Genomic DNA, 19,121 nt, shown 5'->3' on the forward strand with positions numbered 1-19,121 from the left:
GGCGGAGGTTCGAAACGAAACGTCAGAATTTTTTACTTTCCGAACTTCCAGAGACGCGGAACTTGTTATCCTTTCGCGGTTTAAGCCAAGTCCCTGTTCGGCCGCCAGTTAAAAGATTTTTTATTTTTTTGATACAAAACTGAGAAGTATTCAGTTTGGAAGTTTAGAATAAGAGCACTTCTTGCTGAACAAGACGAATTAAAAGTAATTTAGAGCATCTGAGTGACTCCTTCTTGAATTTCGCAACGAGCGACAACACAGCACGCAAAATTCTCAGAAGTCTGGATTCCGTGTATGAACGCAAAAGCATTGAGTCGCAGTTATCTGTGCGCAAACGGTTGTTGGCGCTTGAACTCAAGAGTGAGACTTTATTATTTTTGATAAACTAGTTGGCGAACTTTTAGCGTCGGGGGCATAAATGAACGAAATGTATAGAACCTCGCATTTGCTGCTCACATTGCCAGGATCATATGACGGGGTAATTACAGCAATAGAGACACTTTCAGAGGATAAATAAGTAAAGAATTCGGCAAAAATAATGTTCGCCTGTTTAACAAAAACATGTCTTTTTGAATTAAATATAAAGTCTAACCTGCCCACTGAAAATTTTAAATGGCCGCAGTATTTTGACTGTGCAAAGGTAGCATAATCATTAGTCTTTTAATTGAAGGCTGGAATGAATGGTTGGACGAAATATTAACTGTTTCATTTAAATTTTTTATAGAATTTTATTTTTTAGTCAAAAAGCTAAAATATATTTAAAAGACGAGAAGACCCTATAAATCTTTATATTTTATTTATTTTAATTATGAAGATTAATTTGATTTTAATAAATTAAAATATTTTATTGGGGTGATATTAAAATTTAAAAAACTTTTAATTTTTAAAAACATTAATTTATGAATAATTGATCCATTAATAATGATTAAAAAATTAAGTTACTTTAGGGATAACAGCGTAATTTTTTTGGAGAGTTCATATCGATAAAAAAGATTGCGACCTCGATGTTGGATTAAGATATAATTTTGGGTGAAGCCGTTCAAATTTTAAGTCTGTTCGACTTTTAAATTCTTACATGATCTGAGTTCAAACCGGTGTAAGCCAGGTTGGTTTCTATCTTTAAAAAATTATAATATTTTAGTACGAAAGGACCAAATATTAAAATAATTATATTTTAAAATATGAATATTATTAATATAAACTATTTTGGCAGATTAGTGCAATAAATTTAGAATTTATTTATGTAAATTATTTTACAAATAGTACTTGTTTTATATAGAATTTGTTTTATCATTAATTGGAAGTTTATTATTAATTATTTGTGTATTAGTTAGTGTTGCTTTTTTAACTTTATTAGAACGAAAAGTTTTAGGTTATATTCAAATTCGTAAAGGTCCTAATAAAGTTGGTTTAATAGGAATTCCTCAACCTTTTTGTGATGCGATTAAATTATTTACTAAGGAACAAACTTATCCTTTATTATCTAATTATTTAAGATATTATATTTCTCCTATTTTTTCTTTATTTTTATCTTTATTTGTTTGGATATGTATACCTTTTTTTGTTAAATTATATTCTTTTAATTTAGGTGGTTTGTTTTTTTATGTTGTACTAGATTAGGAGTTTATACTGTTATAGTAGCAGGTTGATCATCTAATTCTAATTATGCTTTATTAGGAGGATTACGAGCTGTTGCTCAAACTATTTCTTATGAAGTTAGATTAGCTTTAATTTTATTATCTTTTATTTTTTAATTGGAAGTTATAATATAGTTTATTTTTATTATTATCAAATTTATATATGATTTTTAATTATTTTATTTCCTATAGCTTTAGTTTGATTAACAATTTCATTAGCTGAAACAAATCGAACACCTTTTGATTTTGCTGAAGGAGAATCTGAATTAGTTTCAGGGTTTAATGTAGAATATAGAAGAGGAGGATTTGCTTTAATTTTTATAGCTGAATATGCAAGAATTTTATTTATAAGAATATTATTTTGTGTAATTTTTTTAGGTTGTGATGTATTTAATTTATTATTTTATGTAAAATTAACTTTTATCTCTTTTGTATTTATTTGAGTTCGTGGTACTTTACCTCGATTTCGTTATGATAAATTAATATATTTAGCTTGAAAATGTTTTCTATCTTTTTCTTTAAATTATTTATTATTTTTTATTGGTTTTAAAATTTTATTATTTTCCTTATTATAATGAATTTTTTTAGTAAAGTTAATAGAAAATTAAATTCTATCTTATGTTTTCAAAACATACGCTTGTTCAAGCTCATCAACTAATTAATTTAATAAATTATCTCATCATTTTCTAACTAAAGGGTTAATTAGATAATATAAGAAATATACAATAGTTAAAATTTGTCCAATTAATATATAAGGTTCTTCAACTGGCCGAGCTCCAATTCAAGTTAATAAAATTACTGTTACTAATATAGTTCAGAATAATATTTGATTAATAGGATAAAATTGAATTCCTCGAAACTTTCTTAAATTATAAAATGGTAAAATTATTAAAATTGCAATTGATAAAACTAATGCAATAACTCCTCCTAATTTATTAGGAATAGATCGTAAAATAGCATAAGCAAATAAAAAATATCATTCAGGTTGAATATGTGCAGGAGTAACTAATGGATTTGCTGGGATAAAATTATCAGGATCACCTAATAAATTTGGTCTAATTAATACTAATAGCAATTAAAATAAAAATTATTACAAAATCAATTACAGTAACAATTATTACCTACTAATCAAGTTGGGGTAAATAAATAAGACCCGTAATATATTCCTCGTCCTACATGTAAATAAATACAAATAAAAAAAATGATGCACCGTTAGCATATAAAGTTCGTAATAATCAACCATAATTTTTGATAAACTAGTTGGCGAACTCTTAGCGTCGGGGGCATAAATGAACGAAATGTATAGAATCTCGCATTTGCTGCTCACATTGCCAGGATCATATGACGGGGTAATTACAGCAATAGAGACACTTTCAGAGGATAAATAAATAAAGAATTCGGCAAAAATAATGTTCGCCTGTTTAACAAGAACATGTCTTTTTGAATTAAATATAAAGTCTAACCTGCCCACTAAAAAATTTTAAATGGCCGCAGTATTTTGGCTGTGCAAAGGTAGCATAACTGAAGGCTGAAATGAATTGTTGGACGAAATATTAACTGTTTCATATAAATTTTTTATAGAATTTTATTTTTTAGTCGAAAAGCTAAAATATATTTAAAAAACGAGAAGACCCTATAAATCTTTATATTTTATTTATTTTAATTATACAGATTAATTTGATTTTAATAAATTAAAATATTTTATTGGGGTGATGTTAAAATTTAAAAAACTTTTAATTTAAAAAAAAAATATTTTATGAATAACTGATCCATTAATAATGATTAAAAAATTAAGTTACTTTAGGGATACCAGCGTAATTTTTTTGGAGAGTTCATATCGATAAAAAAGATTGCGTCCTCGATGTTGGATTAAGATATAATTTTGGGTGTAGCCGTTCAAATTTTAAGTCTGTTCGACTTTTAAATTCTTACATGATCTGAGTTCAAACCGGTTTAAGCCAGGTTGGTTTCTATCTTTAAAAAATGATAATATTTTAGTACGAAAGGTCCAAATAATAAAATTAATATATTATAAAATATGAATATTTTTAATATAAATAAATTTAGAATTTATTTATGTAAATTATATTACAAATAGTACTTGTTTTATATAGAATTTGTTTTATCATTAATTGGAAGTTTATTATTAATTATTTGTGTATTAGTTAGTGTTGCTTTTTTAACTTTATTAGAACAAAAAGTTTAAGGATATATCCAAATTCGTAAAGGTCCTAATAAAGTTGGTTTAATAGGAATCCCTCAACCTTTTTGTGATGCGATTAAATTATTTACTAAGGAACGAACTTTTCCTTTATTATCTAATTATTTAAGATATTATATTTCTCCAATTTTTCTTTATTTTTATCTTTATTTATTTTTTAATAAATAATATTCTTTTAGTTTAGGTGGGGTTTATACTGTTACGGTAGCAGGTTGATCATCTAATTCTAATTATGCCTTATTAGGAGGACTATGAGCTGTGGCTCAAACTATTTTTTATGAAGTTAGATTAGCTTTAATTTTGTTATCTTTTATTTTTTTAATTGGAAGTTATAATATAATTTATTTTTTTCATTATCAAATTTATATATGATTTTTAATTATTATATTTCCTATAGCTTTAGTTTGATTAACAAGTTCATTAGCTGAAACAAATCGTACACCTTTTGATTTTGCTGAAGGAGAATCTGAATTAGTTTCAGGGTTTATTGTAGAATATAGAAGAGAAGGATTTGATTTCATTTTTATAGCTGAATATGCAAGAATTTTATTTATAAGAATGTTACTTTGTGTAATTTTTTAGGTTTTGATATATTTAATTTATTATTTTATGTAAAATTAACTATTATTTCTTTTGTATTTATTTGAGGTCGTGGTACTTTACCTCGATTTCGTTATGATAAATTAATATATTTAGCTTGAAAATGTTTTTTACCTTTTTCTTTAAAAGTTTTATTATTTTTCATTGGTTTTAAAATTTTATTATTTTCTTTATTATAATGAATTTTTTTAGTAAAGTTAATAGAAAATTAAATTCTATCTTATGTTTTCAAAACATATGCTTATTCAAGCTCATCAACTAATTAATTTAATAATAATTGAATCCCTCGGAATTTTCTTAAATTATAAAATGGTAAAATTATTAAAATTGCAATTGATAAAACTAATGCAATAACTCCTCCTAATTTATTAGGAATAGAACGTAAAATGGCATAAGCAAATAGAAAATATCATTCAGGTTGAATATGGGCAGGAGTTACTAATGGATTTGCTGGAATAAAATTATCAGGGTCACCTAATAAATTTGGTCTAATTAATACTAATACAATTAAAATAAAAATTATTACAAAAATCAATTACAGTAACAATTATTACCTACTAATCAAGTTGGGGTAAATAAATAAGACCCGTAATATATTCCTCGTCCTACATGTAAATAAATACAAATAAAAAAAATGATGCACCGTTAGCATATAGAGTTCGTAATAATCAACCATAATTTTTGATAAACTAGTTGGCGAACTCTTAGCGTCGGGGGCATAAATGAACGAAATGTATAGAATCTCGCATTTGTTGCTCACATTGCCAGGATCATATGACGGGGTAATTACAGCAATAGAGACACTTTCAGAGGATAAATAAATAAAGAATTCGGCAAAAATAATGTTCGCCTGTTTAACAAGAACGTGTCTTTTTGAATTAAATATAAAGTCTAACCTGCCCACTGAAAAATTTTAAATGGCCGCAGTATTTTGGCTGTGCAAAGGTAGCATAACTGAAGGCTGAAATGAATTGTTGGACGAAATATTAACTGTTTCATATAAATTTTTATAGAATTTCATTTTTTAGTCGAAAAGCTAAAATATATTTAAAAAACGAGAAGACCCTATAAATCTTTATATTTTATTTATTTTAATTATACAGATTAATTTGATTTTAATAAATTAAAATATTTTATTGGGGTGATGTTAAAATTTAAAAAACTTTTAATTTTAAAAACAATATTTATGAATAACTGATCCATTAATAATGATTAAAAAATTAAGTTACTTTAGGGATACCAGCGTAATTTTTTTGGAGAGTTCATATCGATAAAAAAGATTGCGACCTCGATGTTGGATTAAGATATAATTTTGGGTGAAGCCGTTCAAATTTTAAGTCTGTTCGACTTTTAAATTCTTACATGATCTGAGTTCAAACCGGTGTAAGCCAGGTTGGTTTCTATCTTTAAAAAATTATAATATTTTAGTACGAAAGGACCAAATATTAAAATAATTATATTTAAAATATGAATATTATTAATATAAACTATTTTGGCAGATTAGTGCAATAAATTTAGAATTTATTTATGTAAATTATTTTACAAATAGTACTTGTTTTATATAGAATTTGTTTTATCATTAATTGGAAGTTTATTATTAATTATTTGTGTATTAGTTAGTGTTGCTTTTTTAACTTTATTAGAACGAAAAGTTTTAGGTTATATTCAAATTCGTAAAGGTCCTAATAAAGTTGGTTTAATAGGAATTCCTCAACCTTTTTGTGATGCGATTAAATTATTTACTAAGGAACAAACTTATCCTTTATTATCTAATTATTTAAGATATTATATTTCTCCTATTTTTCTTTATTTTTATCTTTATTTATTTTTTAATAAATAATATTCTTTTAGTTTAGGTGGTTTATTTTTTTTATGTTGTACTAGATTAGGGGTTTATACTGTTACGGTAGCAGGTTGATTATCTAATTCTAATTATGCCTTATTAGGAGGACTATGAGCTGTGGCTCAAACTATTTTTTATGAAGTTAGATTAGCTTTAATTTTGTTATCTTTTATTTTTTTAATTGGAAGTTATAATATAATTTATTTTTTTCATTATCAAATTTATATATGATTTTTAATTGTTTTATTTCCTATAGCTTTAGTTTGATTAACAAGTTCATTAGCTGAAACAAATCGTACACCTTTTGATTTTGCTGAAGGAGAATCTGAATTAGTTTCAGGGTTTATTGTAGAATATAGAAGAGAAGGATTTGCTTTCATTTTTATAGCTGAATATGCAAGAAGTTTATTTATAAGAATGTTACTTTGTGTAATTTTTTAGGTTTTGATATATTTAATTTATTATTTTATGTAAAATTAACTATTATTTCTTTTGTATTTATTTGAGCTCGTGGTACTTTACCTCGATTTCGTTATGATAAATTAATATATTTAGCTTGAAAATGTTTTTTACCTTTTTCTTTAAAAGTTTTATTATTTTTCATTGGTTTTAAAATTTTATTATTTTCTTTATTATAATGAATTTTTTTAGTAAAGTTAATAGAAAATTAAATTCTATCTTATGTTTTCAAAACATATGCTTATTCAAGCTCATCAACTAATTAATTTAATAATAATTGAATCCCTCGGAATTTTCTTAAATTATAAAATGGTAAAATTATTAAAATTGCAATTGATAAAACTAATGCAATAACTCCTCCTAATTTATTAGGAATAGATCGTAAAATGGCATAAGCAAATAGAAAATATCATATTTATCAAAATATATCAATAAAATTATCAGGGTCACCTAATAAATTTGGTCTAATTAATACTAATGCAATTAAAATAAAAATTATTACAAAAATCAATTACAGTTACAATTATTACCTAATAATCAAGTTGGGGTAAATAAATAAGACCCGTAATATATTCCTCGTCCTACATGTAAATAAATACAAATAAAAAAATGATGCACCGTTAGCATGTAGAGTTCGTAATAATCAACCATAATTTACATCTCGACAAATAAGATTAGTTCTATAAAAAGCTAAATTTACATCTGCTGTGTAATGTATTGCTAAAAATAATTTTGTTAAAATTTGAATAATTAAATATAATCCAAGTTATGATCCAAAATTTCATCATCTTGAAATATTAATAGGAGCTGGAAAATCTTCTAAAGCATTATTAGCAAATTTAAATAAGGGGTGTGAAGTTTATTCATTAATTAAGTTATTATTCGAATAGGACCCTTAAATAATTTAGTAAATTTTATACCCTTGCAGAGGGTATTATAACTTCAGTCAGAAGTTTGCAACGCAGTGATGGAGACATATCCGACCCCATAAAGTATATATATTCTTGATCAGCATCACTAGGTAAGTCGATCTAGCCATGTCTGTCTGTCCGTCCGTCTGTCTGTCCGTTCTACGCAAACTAGTCTCTCAGTTTTGAAGCTATCTGCATAAAACTTTCCCAAAAGTTGTCTTTCTATTGCAGGTAGTATATAAGTTGGAACGAGTTGGATCGGACGACTATAGCATATAGCTCCCATAGGAACAATCGAAAAAATAAATAAAAAAAAATTATAACTTTGCTGTTTATTAGCTCCCATAGAAATAATAAAATATATAAAATAACAATCTAATAGGTGAGCTCACATCATCATAGCGTCAATGTTTTTCAAAGTATACGCAAGTAAATCATAATTTTAATGTTTTCAAAAGTATTTAATTCTTGCAATATATATATATTGTACATATATACGAACTTCGGCTTGCCGAAGTTTGCTTTCTTTCTTGTTTAATTTTTTTAGTTTTTCGAGATATTGTAATGGTTAAATATTTCAGAATAACGGTTTAAATTTCATCAAAATCGGACGACTATAACATAAAGCTCCCATAGCTCCATAATTTTAAATGTAACCTTTTTTTATTTTGTAATTTTTTTTAGTAACTATTTTTGATTAATTAACAATTTGACAGTTCAGAATTACGCTTTTAATTTTATTAATATCGGAAAACGATATCATATAGTTGCCATAGGAACTCAAATAATTGAGCTGCAAATCATCATAGCTTCAATGTAAACATACACGCAAGTCAATCTTAATTTTAATGTTTTCAAGAATATTTAAATTTTGCAATAGCTGCAAGGGTATATGAACTTCGGCTTGCCGAAGTTTGCTTCCTTTCATGTTTTTATTATTTTTAATTCCAGTTTGTTTTATTAATCATTTATATTAAATGGTCCAAATTATATTTTTTTATTAGATTAATTTTTTAATAATAAATAATTTTATAAATTATTGATCTGAAATTTCTTATTTTTTAGGGTGTGATATACTTTCTTATGGGTTGCTAATATTAAGTTTATAAATTTGTTTTTTAATATTATTAGCTAGAGAACTAGTTAATAAATATAATAATTATAAAAATTTTTTATTAAATATTGTTATTTTATTATTATTATTATTATTTATTTTAACATTTAGAAAAATAAGATTATTTATATTTTATTTGATTTTTTAATTTTAGGTTGAGGCTATCAACCTGAACGATTACAAGCTGGAGTTTGTTTATTATTTTATACATAATTAGTATCATGACCTATGTCAATTGGTAGTTTTTATGTAATAAATAAAACTGGTTCTATACATGTTTATTGGTTCTATACATTTTTATTTATTAAATAATTTTATATTTAATTATGATTTATTATATTTAAGTTTATTATGCGCTTTTTTAGTAAAAGTACCTATATTTTTAGTTCATTTATGATTACCTAAGGCTTATTTATCTTTTGCTCATATAGGAATAGTTTTAGCGGGGTATTAACAATAACTTATTGAGGGTTATGTGGTTCTTACAGGGTTATTTTTTTAGCTAATGTATCATATGAACGTTTAGGTAGTCGTAGAATATTAATTAATAAGGGTTTATTAAATTTTATACCTGCTATAACATTATGATGATTTTTACTTAGATCTGCTAATATAGCTGCTCCTCCTACATTACATTTATTAGGAGAAATTTCTTTATTAAATAGAATTGTATCTTGATCATGAATTTCTATAATTATATTATCTTTTTTATCATTTTTTAGAGCAGCTTATACTCTTTATCTTTATTTTTTTAGTCAACATGGTAAATTATTTTTAGGAGTTTATTCTTTTAGAGGAGGCAAAATTTCAATTTATTATTTTTAAAAAGAGAATCATGTATTTAATGATTATAATATTTAAATAGTTAAAAAAAATACTAATTTGTGGTGTTAGTGATATGAAAAAATTCATTTTAGATCGTGAAATATTTATCAATTTGTAGAATTAGATTTATTAATTTAATTTCTATTAGTTTATCTTGTTTTTTATTTAGTTTATACTTTTTGGTAAATAATATAATTTATTTTATTGAATGAGAAGTTGTTTCTTTAAATTCAATAAGAGTTGTTATAACTTTTTTATTTGATTGAATAAGATTATTATTTATATCTTTTGTTTTAATAATTGCTTCTTTAGTAATTTGTTATAGAAAAGAATATATAAGAGCAGATGAAAATATTAATCGATTAGTATTAATATTTGTTTTATCAATAATATTATTAATTATTTTACCTAATTTAAATTAAATCTTATAATGCTGGTATATTAACTGCTCTTTCTAATCGTATTGGGGATGTAGCTCTTCTTTTAGCTATTGCTTGAATATTAAATTATGGGAGATGAAACTCCATGAAAAAATAAAAAGGAATTATTTATTTGCTTGTCTAGCGTCTTCGCGAATGCATCACAATCAGTGATTATCTTAAATGGAATGCCAAGTAGATACACTCTGAACTTTGTTATGGCCTCGATTATCGCTAATACCTCTAATTCGTAGCTTGAATATTTTCGCTGAGCATCCGTTGTTTTCCTACTCATGAGGTAGACAGGGTGAAATTGGCCGTCATCTGGTAATTTTTGCAAAAGCACGGCCTCAAATCCTTCGATTGATGCATCAGTATGTACCTCGGTGTCATACTTCGGGTTGTAAATTGCCAAACAGGGGTGGAAGTCAAGTACTTTTATAAAGATTCATTCGCGTTCTCTTCTTCTGGACCAATTACGAAATTTGCTTTATTTTTAGTCAGATCAGTCTAGGGTTTCGAAATAAGAGCAAAGTTGTAGATAAACTTCCTAAAGTATCCGGTAAGACCCAGAAAACTCTCTAGCTGCTTGAGATTCTATGGAGTCTTGAATTTCGAAACGGCATCGATCTTCTGAGGCGTCGGGGAAATTGCTTTATTCTCGATGATGTGACCTAAAAACTGAATACGGGTCTGCAGGAAATGACATTTCTTTAGTTTGAGTTCTAGCCCATAGTTGCTGCAAGTTCCAATAACTTCTTTGAGGTTCGATACAGCATCCTTTTCGTCCTTTGCTGGTATAATGATATCGTCAACGTAAGGGAGAGCGATTCCTCTGCGAGTCATGAAAAAAGCCATTCCTCAAGTCAATCGTGCTGAACATCATAGCTTCTTGTAAGCGATCAAGCTGGTCGTCAATCAGGGGCAACGGAAAATGGTCTTTTATTATTACCTTGTTGATACCCCTGAAATCCACACAAAGTCTTTGGGAACCGTCGCTTTTCTTAGCAAGCATTACCGGGCTTGTAAATTCAGAGTCGGACTCTTCGATTACGCCGTTTGAGAGCCACTGCTCGATCTGATCGTCAATTACTTTCGTTTCAGCGAATGCAAATCTACGCGGACGCGAAAAGATTGGGGTTTCGTCGTTTAAAATGATTTTCATTTCAATGTTTGTTGACTTCGATGGTTTAGGAATGTACTTCGTTATTAGTTCACGCACCTCTTTCTTTGCAAATTCACTGGCTGATTGATTAATATCGAGTTCTTCGTTGTCAAGCACTGCTTCGATTTGCATTAAATTGGATTCCAATTCATCTTCGTCAAGATTGTTCAACTTTCGCACACGCAAACCACTTGGACTGAACGAAACTTCTGCTTGCAAGCACAGTTCTTCCCCTATTATCAAACGAGTGTCCATACAATCACACGGAACTATGAAGAAGTTCAAGTCATAAACACTGTTGTCAATCGATACTGCTTGCTTACACTGTCCAATCGGCTTGATCTTATTGGCATTGCGATCTTTTCCAAATCCAATTAGATATACACTGCACTCTTTCAACCTTGGCAAAGCTAACTGCTTGTATAAGTCTTCGCGCAAAATGTTGAACTTGCTGCCCGTATCAAACAGCGCCACGCAATTCTGATTTTGGATTAAAACTGCTTTGCTCGTCATGTCACTGTGCTCCCTTAAAACTCGCGCGTTGGGCGTGCTTTCTTCGACTGCCTTTTCACTTTGTGGACAATTCTTGGAAATGTGTCCAAATTTGTTGCACTTGAAACACTTTCTTCCTTTTTCTTTGTTACTGCAGCCACCAGAAATATGTCCCTTTTCACCACAGTTGTAGCAAACGACTTCTTTTTTGCCACCTTTTTAACCACTTTTTGCTGCAAAAGCGTTTTTGTCTTTCACACTTCCTTCCAGAACTTTCGATTTTGCACTTATTGTTTGGTAGTCCTTCAATTTGTACTTGAATTCGTTAATGTTTTTAGCACCGTACAGAATAGATTATTTAAAGAAAGTTCGTCGATACCGTCGATCACATATTGAATAAGAGCTTCTTCCTCAACATTTCCTCGGGATGCAATATCTTTCATGCGATAAAAGTATTCTTGCACATCTTCGTTTGCACGTCGTTTGCTCTCTCCGAGTATGTATTTGTTTGCTGCTTACTCTCGACTTGAACTCATTTAGCAAAGACTCCTTTAATGATTTCCACGAATTTAATCCCTTTTCGGTCAATATATACATCTTAGCGACACCTTTAAGTGACTTTTTGGCGAAGATAAGCTTTTGTAGCGCATTCCAACCCATAAGTAAGGCTTGATCTTCAAAGTCGCTTATCCATACCTCAACTGGAATTTCATCCCTCCCATCAAAATGTTTAATTGACTCTTCTATGTCTCGAAAACTTAGAGCAAATCGCGGCATATCAACTTCCTTGATACGTTGCGAATTCGACTTTCTCATCCATTCGCCTGTAGAAGGTATTTCTACTCCTGTTGAAATTACACTTCTAATTTCAACATCATTTTGGCTGTCTTCGTCATTTTCCTTCTCTTCGTCGGTTTCCTCGTTCTCTGAATCGTCCACTTCGTTGAAAAAGAGAAGTTTGCCAAACTGCAGATTGCGAAAAGTGTGCAGCTGCAAATTTTCTACGTCGTAGTTAATTCCCAAAACTGCGCATATTGATATCAAGTCTTTGTCTTTCAATTTTGCGTGTATGTATACAAATTTGGATTTATAAACTGCGTCATTTTCGTCATACTGAAAGCCAGCAAATTCACGTAAACGTTTGCAATTGTTTCTGTCCCCTTCTCCTTCGAATATGAATTTGTGAAGTGCACAAATGCTTCTTTCGATGCACTTTTCAGCGTATTGGAAATCAGATCGTTTAGGCAAGCCATAGTTTAGAAAAAAAATGTTATTTTCACAGTCGTCTTTATTCACTTTTCACTTTCACCTTCTGCTTTCCTCGGATACTTTCCGGCGAGCTCCCAAATGTGGGGTTTTTATTTATTAAGTAGGTTATAATTTAAAAGTTTGATTATTAATATTAATTAACATAGTAAGAAATCTTTGTGTTTGATTTAACCGTCGTTTCGTCGTCACACGTCGTTCGCTTGAGCACGTCTTTACTCAACTCGATCTCGTCAGCAACTAACGCTCGTCCTCTCGATATGTTGCTCTGCTCGTCTCCTCGTCGTCACATCTCGTTGTAGTGATCGTCGTCTGCTCGTCTTCCTGGAACGCTCGTCTTCTTAGAAGGCTCGTCTTCTTAGAACGCTCGTCTTCTTGGAATTCGTCTTTTGATCATCTACTCGTCTTCTTAGTTTTAGCTGCTTCTCTCGTTGTCTAGGGCGTCATGTTATACGAATGCTGGGGTTTTATGTGAGGGATTCGGGGAATAATGCAATATCACTCCCACATAATTTAAAATAATTTTTTGTCATTAGAAGTAAGTGCTAATTTACTTTTGAATGGTTTAAGAGACCATTTAAGAATTATTTTTAGAAATTCATTTAATAAAATAATTTACAGGTACACTTTCAATAACAATTGGTATAAAACTATGATTAGTTCCACAAATTTCTGAACATTGACCATAAAATAAACCTGGACGGTTAATAAAAAATTAGTTTGGTTTAATCGGCCAGGAGTTCCATCTACCTTTACACCTAAAGCTGGAAATGTTCAAGAATGAATTACATCAGCAGCTGTTACTAAAATTCGAATTTGGGAATTTATTGGTAATACAATTCGATTATCAACATCTAATAATCGGAATCCATCTATTGATAATTCATTTGTTGGGATTATATAAGAATCAAATTCAATATTATTAAAATCTGAATATTCGTAACTTCAATATCATTGGTGACCAATTCTTTTTAAAGTTATTGAAGGTTCGTTAATTTCGTCTAATAAATATAATAAACGTAAAGAAGGTAAGGCAATAAATAATAAAATAATTGCTGGTAGAATAGTTCAAATTATTTCAATTAATTGTCCGTGTAAAAGAAATCGATTTACATAATTATTAAAAAATAATATAAATATTAAATATTTAACTAATACAGTAACTATTACTAAAATTAAAACGAATGATCATGAAAAAAAATTAATTGTTCCATTAAAGGAGAAGCTCTATCTTGTAAACCTTAATTAGGTCATGTAGGCATTAATTATTTCTAATAAAAGTAAAATACTTTATATATGGAGCTTAAGTCCATTGCACTTATCTGCCATATTAGAAATTAATTTGTTAAAAGTGGTAATTCAGAATAGCTATGTTTAGCAGGAGGAGTATTTTGGTATCATTCAATAGATGAATTTAATTGAATAGGATAAATTACTTGTCGTTGTGAAACTAAACTTTCTCAAATAATATAAAAAAAGAATAAAATTTCTAATAATGAAATAGTTGACACAATTGTTGATACAATATTTCAAGTTGTGTAAGAATCTGGGTAATCAGAGTATCGTCGGGGTATTCCTGCTAGACCTAAGAAATGTTGAGGGAAAAACGTTAAATTTACTCCAATAAATATAATAACAAATTGACTTTTTATTTAATGTTAAACCAGTAAATAAAGGGTATCAATGAATAAATCCTGCTATTATAGCACATACTGCTCCTATTGATAAAACATAATGAAAATGAGCTACTACATAATATGTATCATGAAGAATAATATCAACAGCTGAATTAGCTAATACTACTCCTGTTAATCCTCCAACTGTGAATAAAAAAACAAATCATAAAGCCCATTAAAATTCTTAAAGATGTTCCTACTATTCCAGCTCAAGCTCCAAAAATAAAATATAAAGTTCCAATATCTTTATGATTTGTAGAAAATAATCATTGTCGCGATTTGATTAAGTGGCTGAAATTTAGGCGATAGATTGTAAATCTATTTATAAGAGTTATTCTTCTTAATCAAATATTATATATATATATATATAATTATTTAGGCTTTATAGTCAACAATGACATCAAACTGCAATTTTGAAGGAGTAAATTTTTACTAAGGCTTAAAGGATAACCCTATATTTACAGCTTTGAAGGCTATTAGTTTAATTAACTTAAAACCTTAGCATATAAAAAAAAATATAGAAATTAAAAATAATCCAAAAATTGAAAAAAAAGTTATTAATAAATATAAATTTGTATTATTACTATTTATATTTATCTCCATAACTCAGTTATTTTCAAAATAATTTAATATAAAAGCTGAGTAACAAATTCGTAAATAGAAAAATAATGTTACTAAAGTTGATATTATTATTAATGTTAATAAAAAATATTGGTTACATAATGTTAATTGTTGAATTACAAGCCATTTAGGTAAAAATCCTAAAAATGGAGGTAATCCTCCTAACGATAAGAAATTTATAAATAATGAAAATTTTAAAATTTTTCTTCTACAAAATCATGAAAATAGTTGATTTAAATGAAATAATTTAAAAATATTAAATATAAATGTTAAAATAAATGATAAAAATGAATAGAATAAAAAATAAATTAATCAAATTGAATCACTAATTATTAAAGATCTTAATATTCATCCTAAATGATTAATAGAAGAAAAAGCTATTAATTTTCGTAAAGAAGTTTGGTTTAATCCTCCAATTGCTCCAATAATTACAGATAAAATTACTCTAATTAATAATAAATTTTTAATATTTAAATAAGAAATTAATATTAACGGGGCAATTTTTTGTCAAGTTATTAATATTAAAGCGTTTATTCAAGTTAGTCCTTCTATTATATTTGGGAATCAAAAATGGAAAGGAGCGGCTCCACTTTTTAATAATAAGGCGGATATAATAATTATTGATGTAAAAGATTCATTAATTTCAGAATTTATATTATTTTTTAATATTAATAAAATAGAAGAAAATAATAAAACAGTTGATGCTAAGGCTTGGGTTAAAAAATATTTTAAAGAAGCTTCTGTAGATATTAAATTATTATTATCTCTTAATAGGGGGATAAAAGACAACAAATTAATTTCTAAACCTATTCAAGCTCCTAACCAAGAATTAGATGTAACTGTAATTAATGTTCCAATAATTATAATTATAATAAATAAAATTTTTGATGAATTATTAAAAATTAAAAAGAAAAGGATTATAACCTTTATAAATGGGGTATGAACCCAGTAGCTTAATTAGCTTATCTTTTTATAAAAAATTATTAATATATTTTAGTGTACGATGCACAAAAGTTTTTGATACTTTTAGAAATAGTTTAATTCTATTAAATATAAAACCTTGGTAACTAATAATATATAAATCAGTCAATGAATGCAGAAAACTGCATAATCTACCCTATCAAGGTAGCCCTTTTATCAGGCAATTCATTAATAATAAAAAATTCATCTAATTTTTTTTTTTTTTTTTTGTTTATTATTATTTTTTAAAAATTTTACATAATTTAAAAATATAATTTTTTTTTAATAATACATTTAAGCAATTTTTTAAAATAAGGTATAAAATATAATTAAATAATTGTATTTGTATTGTATAATTGTAAATAATAATTATATTATTATATATTATAATAATATTATTTATATAAATCCAAGAATGTTAGATAAATATATTAATATAGATTTTTTTACTATTTATGTCTACATTTTTGGATTGCGAAATTTTTTATTAAAATTGTTAACTATATAATAATATATTAAATATTTATATATATATAGATTATCTATTAATCTTGAACTTTGTATACAAAAATTAAAAAAAAAATAATAATAATTTTTTAATATAAATGTTATTTATATTAATTTACAAGATTTATATAAATTTTAAATATAAAATTTTTTAAAAATTAATTTATTAATTTTAGTATATTTATAAATGAATATAATATTTATATTAATTATAAACTTTTATAAATTTTTGTACAATTTTACAATAAAAAATTATTTTAATTAATTATTGTTGAAACTATGTAATGTAAATCAAAGCAACAAATGTAAACTATATGATCAGTTCTTTATGCCCAATATCATAAAGAGATGAGAATCATATGTAAAAGCTTAAAAGTAACGGCTTATCTCTCTTCCCTCATTTATAACCTAAAGAAGTGTAGATAAGCACGACTCTACCCCTTTTTATAAGTTAGTCACCTTCAAGCCGCAGATCACGCGAGTTATTTATCAACCGTCAAAATATACTTAGATAATTAAAGAGCATTTATTCTTTAACCTACAAGTACACGTGTTTTTTTCATTCGCTGCTTCAGGTTATGGGCCCAGTCCATATACCCGCGCAATAAAAGAACACTTCACCTGTAGGCCGTCATAGTTAGATTTGAAAAAACGACCTGTGGCAATATGTGGACGGTACGAAGGAGTGCCCTAGTGGAAGTGGAAGCACATCGGCTGCTGACTCCGCCGTATGGAAAACGTACGTCGAAAAAGCGCGTGCAGATATCTTACTATCGGTCAGCCCCTCAGAATTGGCTTTGATCGAGGGATGTAATACAGCTAAACGCTGTTGGATGAAACTGCAGGAAATTTTTATGACGAGAGGACCAGTGCCAAAAGCAGCTCTTCTAAAGAAGCTAATATTATCGCGCCTGTGTGAGGGCGTAAAGAAATTAAGACACCTTCGAAACGTTTAGATGCGCGATGGAAGCAAGGGATGACTTACCACGCCCAAAATTCTTTAGAGTAAAAATATTAGATAAGGCCGAAGCCAGAAAAAATAGGCACGTGCCAGATGAACAAAATGCAATGTTCGCGAAACGTCGAAAGGAAAGGAATGGAAAGCAAACTAGAAACAAAGAGACTAGAAAATGCTTTAACTGTAACAGAGTCGGGCACATATCCAAAAACTGCTGGAATAAAACGAATGGAAAGGGCGAAGAGTCCGATCATAGAGAGAAAGCAAAGAGAGCAGAGGAATCAACGTTCGCATGCCAGGCAAATTTCTGCGCGAATAAAGCTGGCGCTTGGTGCTTAGACAGCGGCTGTACCTCGCACATGAGCTCAAACACGAAACTATTTGCAAATATAAAAGAAACGACGAGACAACAACTATAAGTGGTGTGGGTGAAATAAAAATCGCAATCGACGACAAAGGAGAGAAGAAAAATATTACTCTCACAGACGTGCATTACGTTCCCGACCTCAGGCAGAGCTTGCTGTGAATATCAAAGATTACGGATAAGGTATACGAGGTACACTTCAGGAAAGACAAGGCTCTAATCGTGAAAGGTAACAACGAAATTTGGTTACGCGCACAAAGACGCGGAAATCTGTATTATTTGGACAGCTTAGAACATCAATCAAATAACATCGAGAAAATCCACTTGAGCAATATCAACGGATGGCATTATCGAATGAGACACTTGAACGAACGAGATCTAAAGAACATGACAAATGAAGGTAAAGTGCACGGAATGAATATAAAAGGAAACGAAAAAATGTCGGATTGCGAAATCTGTGTGAACGAAAAACAAGTGGCGAATTCGTACAAAAGTTCCCCTGGAAGCAGAACAACTGAACTACTGGAAATCGTACACAGCGATGTGTGCGGGCCCATGCGAAAAGAATCTATGGGCGGATGCAAGTATTACGTAACATTTATTGACGATTACTCTAGATATTGCGAAGTTACATTTATTAAACAGAAATCTGACGTATTGAAAGCTTTCGTCGATTATAAGGCCGCCGCTGAAAATTTTACTGGAAAGAAAATAAAGACGCTACAATCTGACAACGGAACGGAATACTGTAACAGGGAATTTGACGCCTACCTAGCATGGAACGGGATTAAACGAAGACTAAGTGCACCATATACCCCCCAACAAAAGGCAAAACAGGACGCTAGTTGAGATGGCCAGATGCATGATTAGGCAAGCAGGAGCACCTGCTATTTTTTGGGCTGAAGCCGTGAACGCAGCGTGCTACATACGCAACCGATGTCCAGCAGCAGGTTTGTCAGGAGATATTCCCTATACGTACTGGACGAAGAAAACTGCGACAGTGGCACACCTGAGAGCATTCGGCACCAAGGCATTTGCGCTCAAAAAAGGCATCAACAAGGGAAAATTTGATCCCAGATCGGT

The 19,121-nt window shown here is 28.5% G+C and overlaps 1 long non-coding RNA gene and 3 pseudogenes across 1 annotated transcript; 1 reads left to right on the plus strand and 3 right to left on the minus strand.

Annotated features, from left to right (window-relative positions):
* Positions 1-515: 515 nt before the first annotated feature.
* LOC128265627 (uncharacterized) lies at positions 516-6,847 on the plus strand. The gene is made up of 2 exons (XR_008268894.1): positions 516-1,588; positions 6,315-6,847. It is a non-coding gene; the product is annotated as an uncharacterized LOC128265627 (long non-coding RNA).
* A 6,682-nt stretch (positions 6,848-13,529) lies between these two features.
* LOC128265628 (cytochrome c oxidase subunit 2-like) lies at positions 13,530-14,122 on the minus strand (annotated as a pseudogene).
* A 165-nt stretch (positions 14,123-14,287) lies between these two features.
* On the minus strand, positions 14,288-14,797 carry LOC128265626 (cytochrome c oxidase subunit 1-like; annotated as a pseudogene).
* Positions 14,798-14,906: 109 nt separating this feature from the next.
* LOC128265629 (NADH-ubiquinone oxidoreductase chain 2-like) lies at positions 14,907-18,035 on the minus strand (annotated as a pseudogene).
* Between the last annotated feature and the right edge of the window lie 1,086 nt (positions 18,036-19,121).

The sequence above is a fragment of the Drosophila gunungcola genome, unplaced genomic scaffold, assembly GCF_025200985.1.
Source record: "Drosophila gunungcola strain Sukarami unplaced genomic scaffold, Dgunungcola_SK_2 000142F, whole genome shotgun sequence".
NCBI lineage: Eukaryota > Metazoa > Arthropoda > Insecta > Diptera > Drosophilidae > Drosophila > Drosophila gunungcola.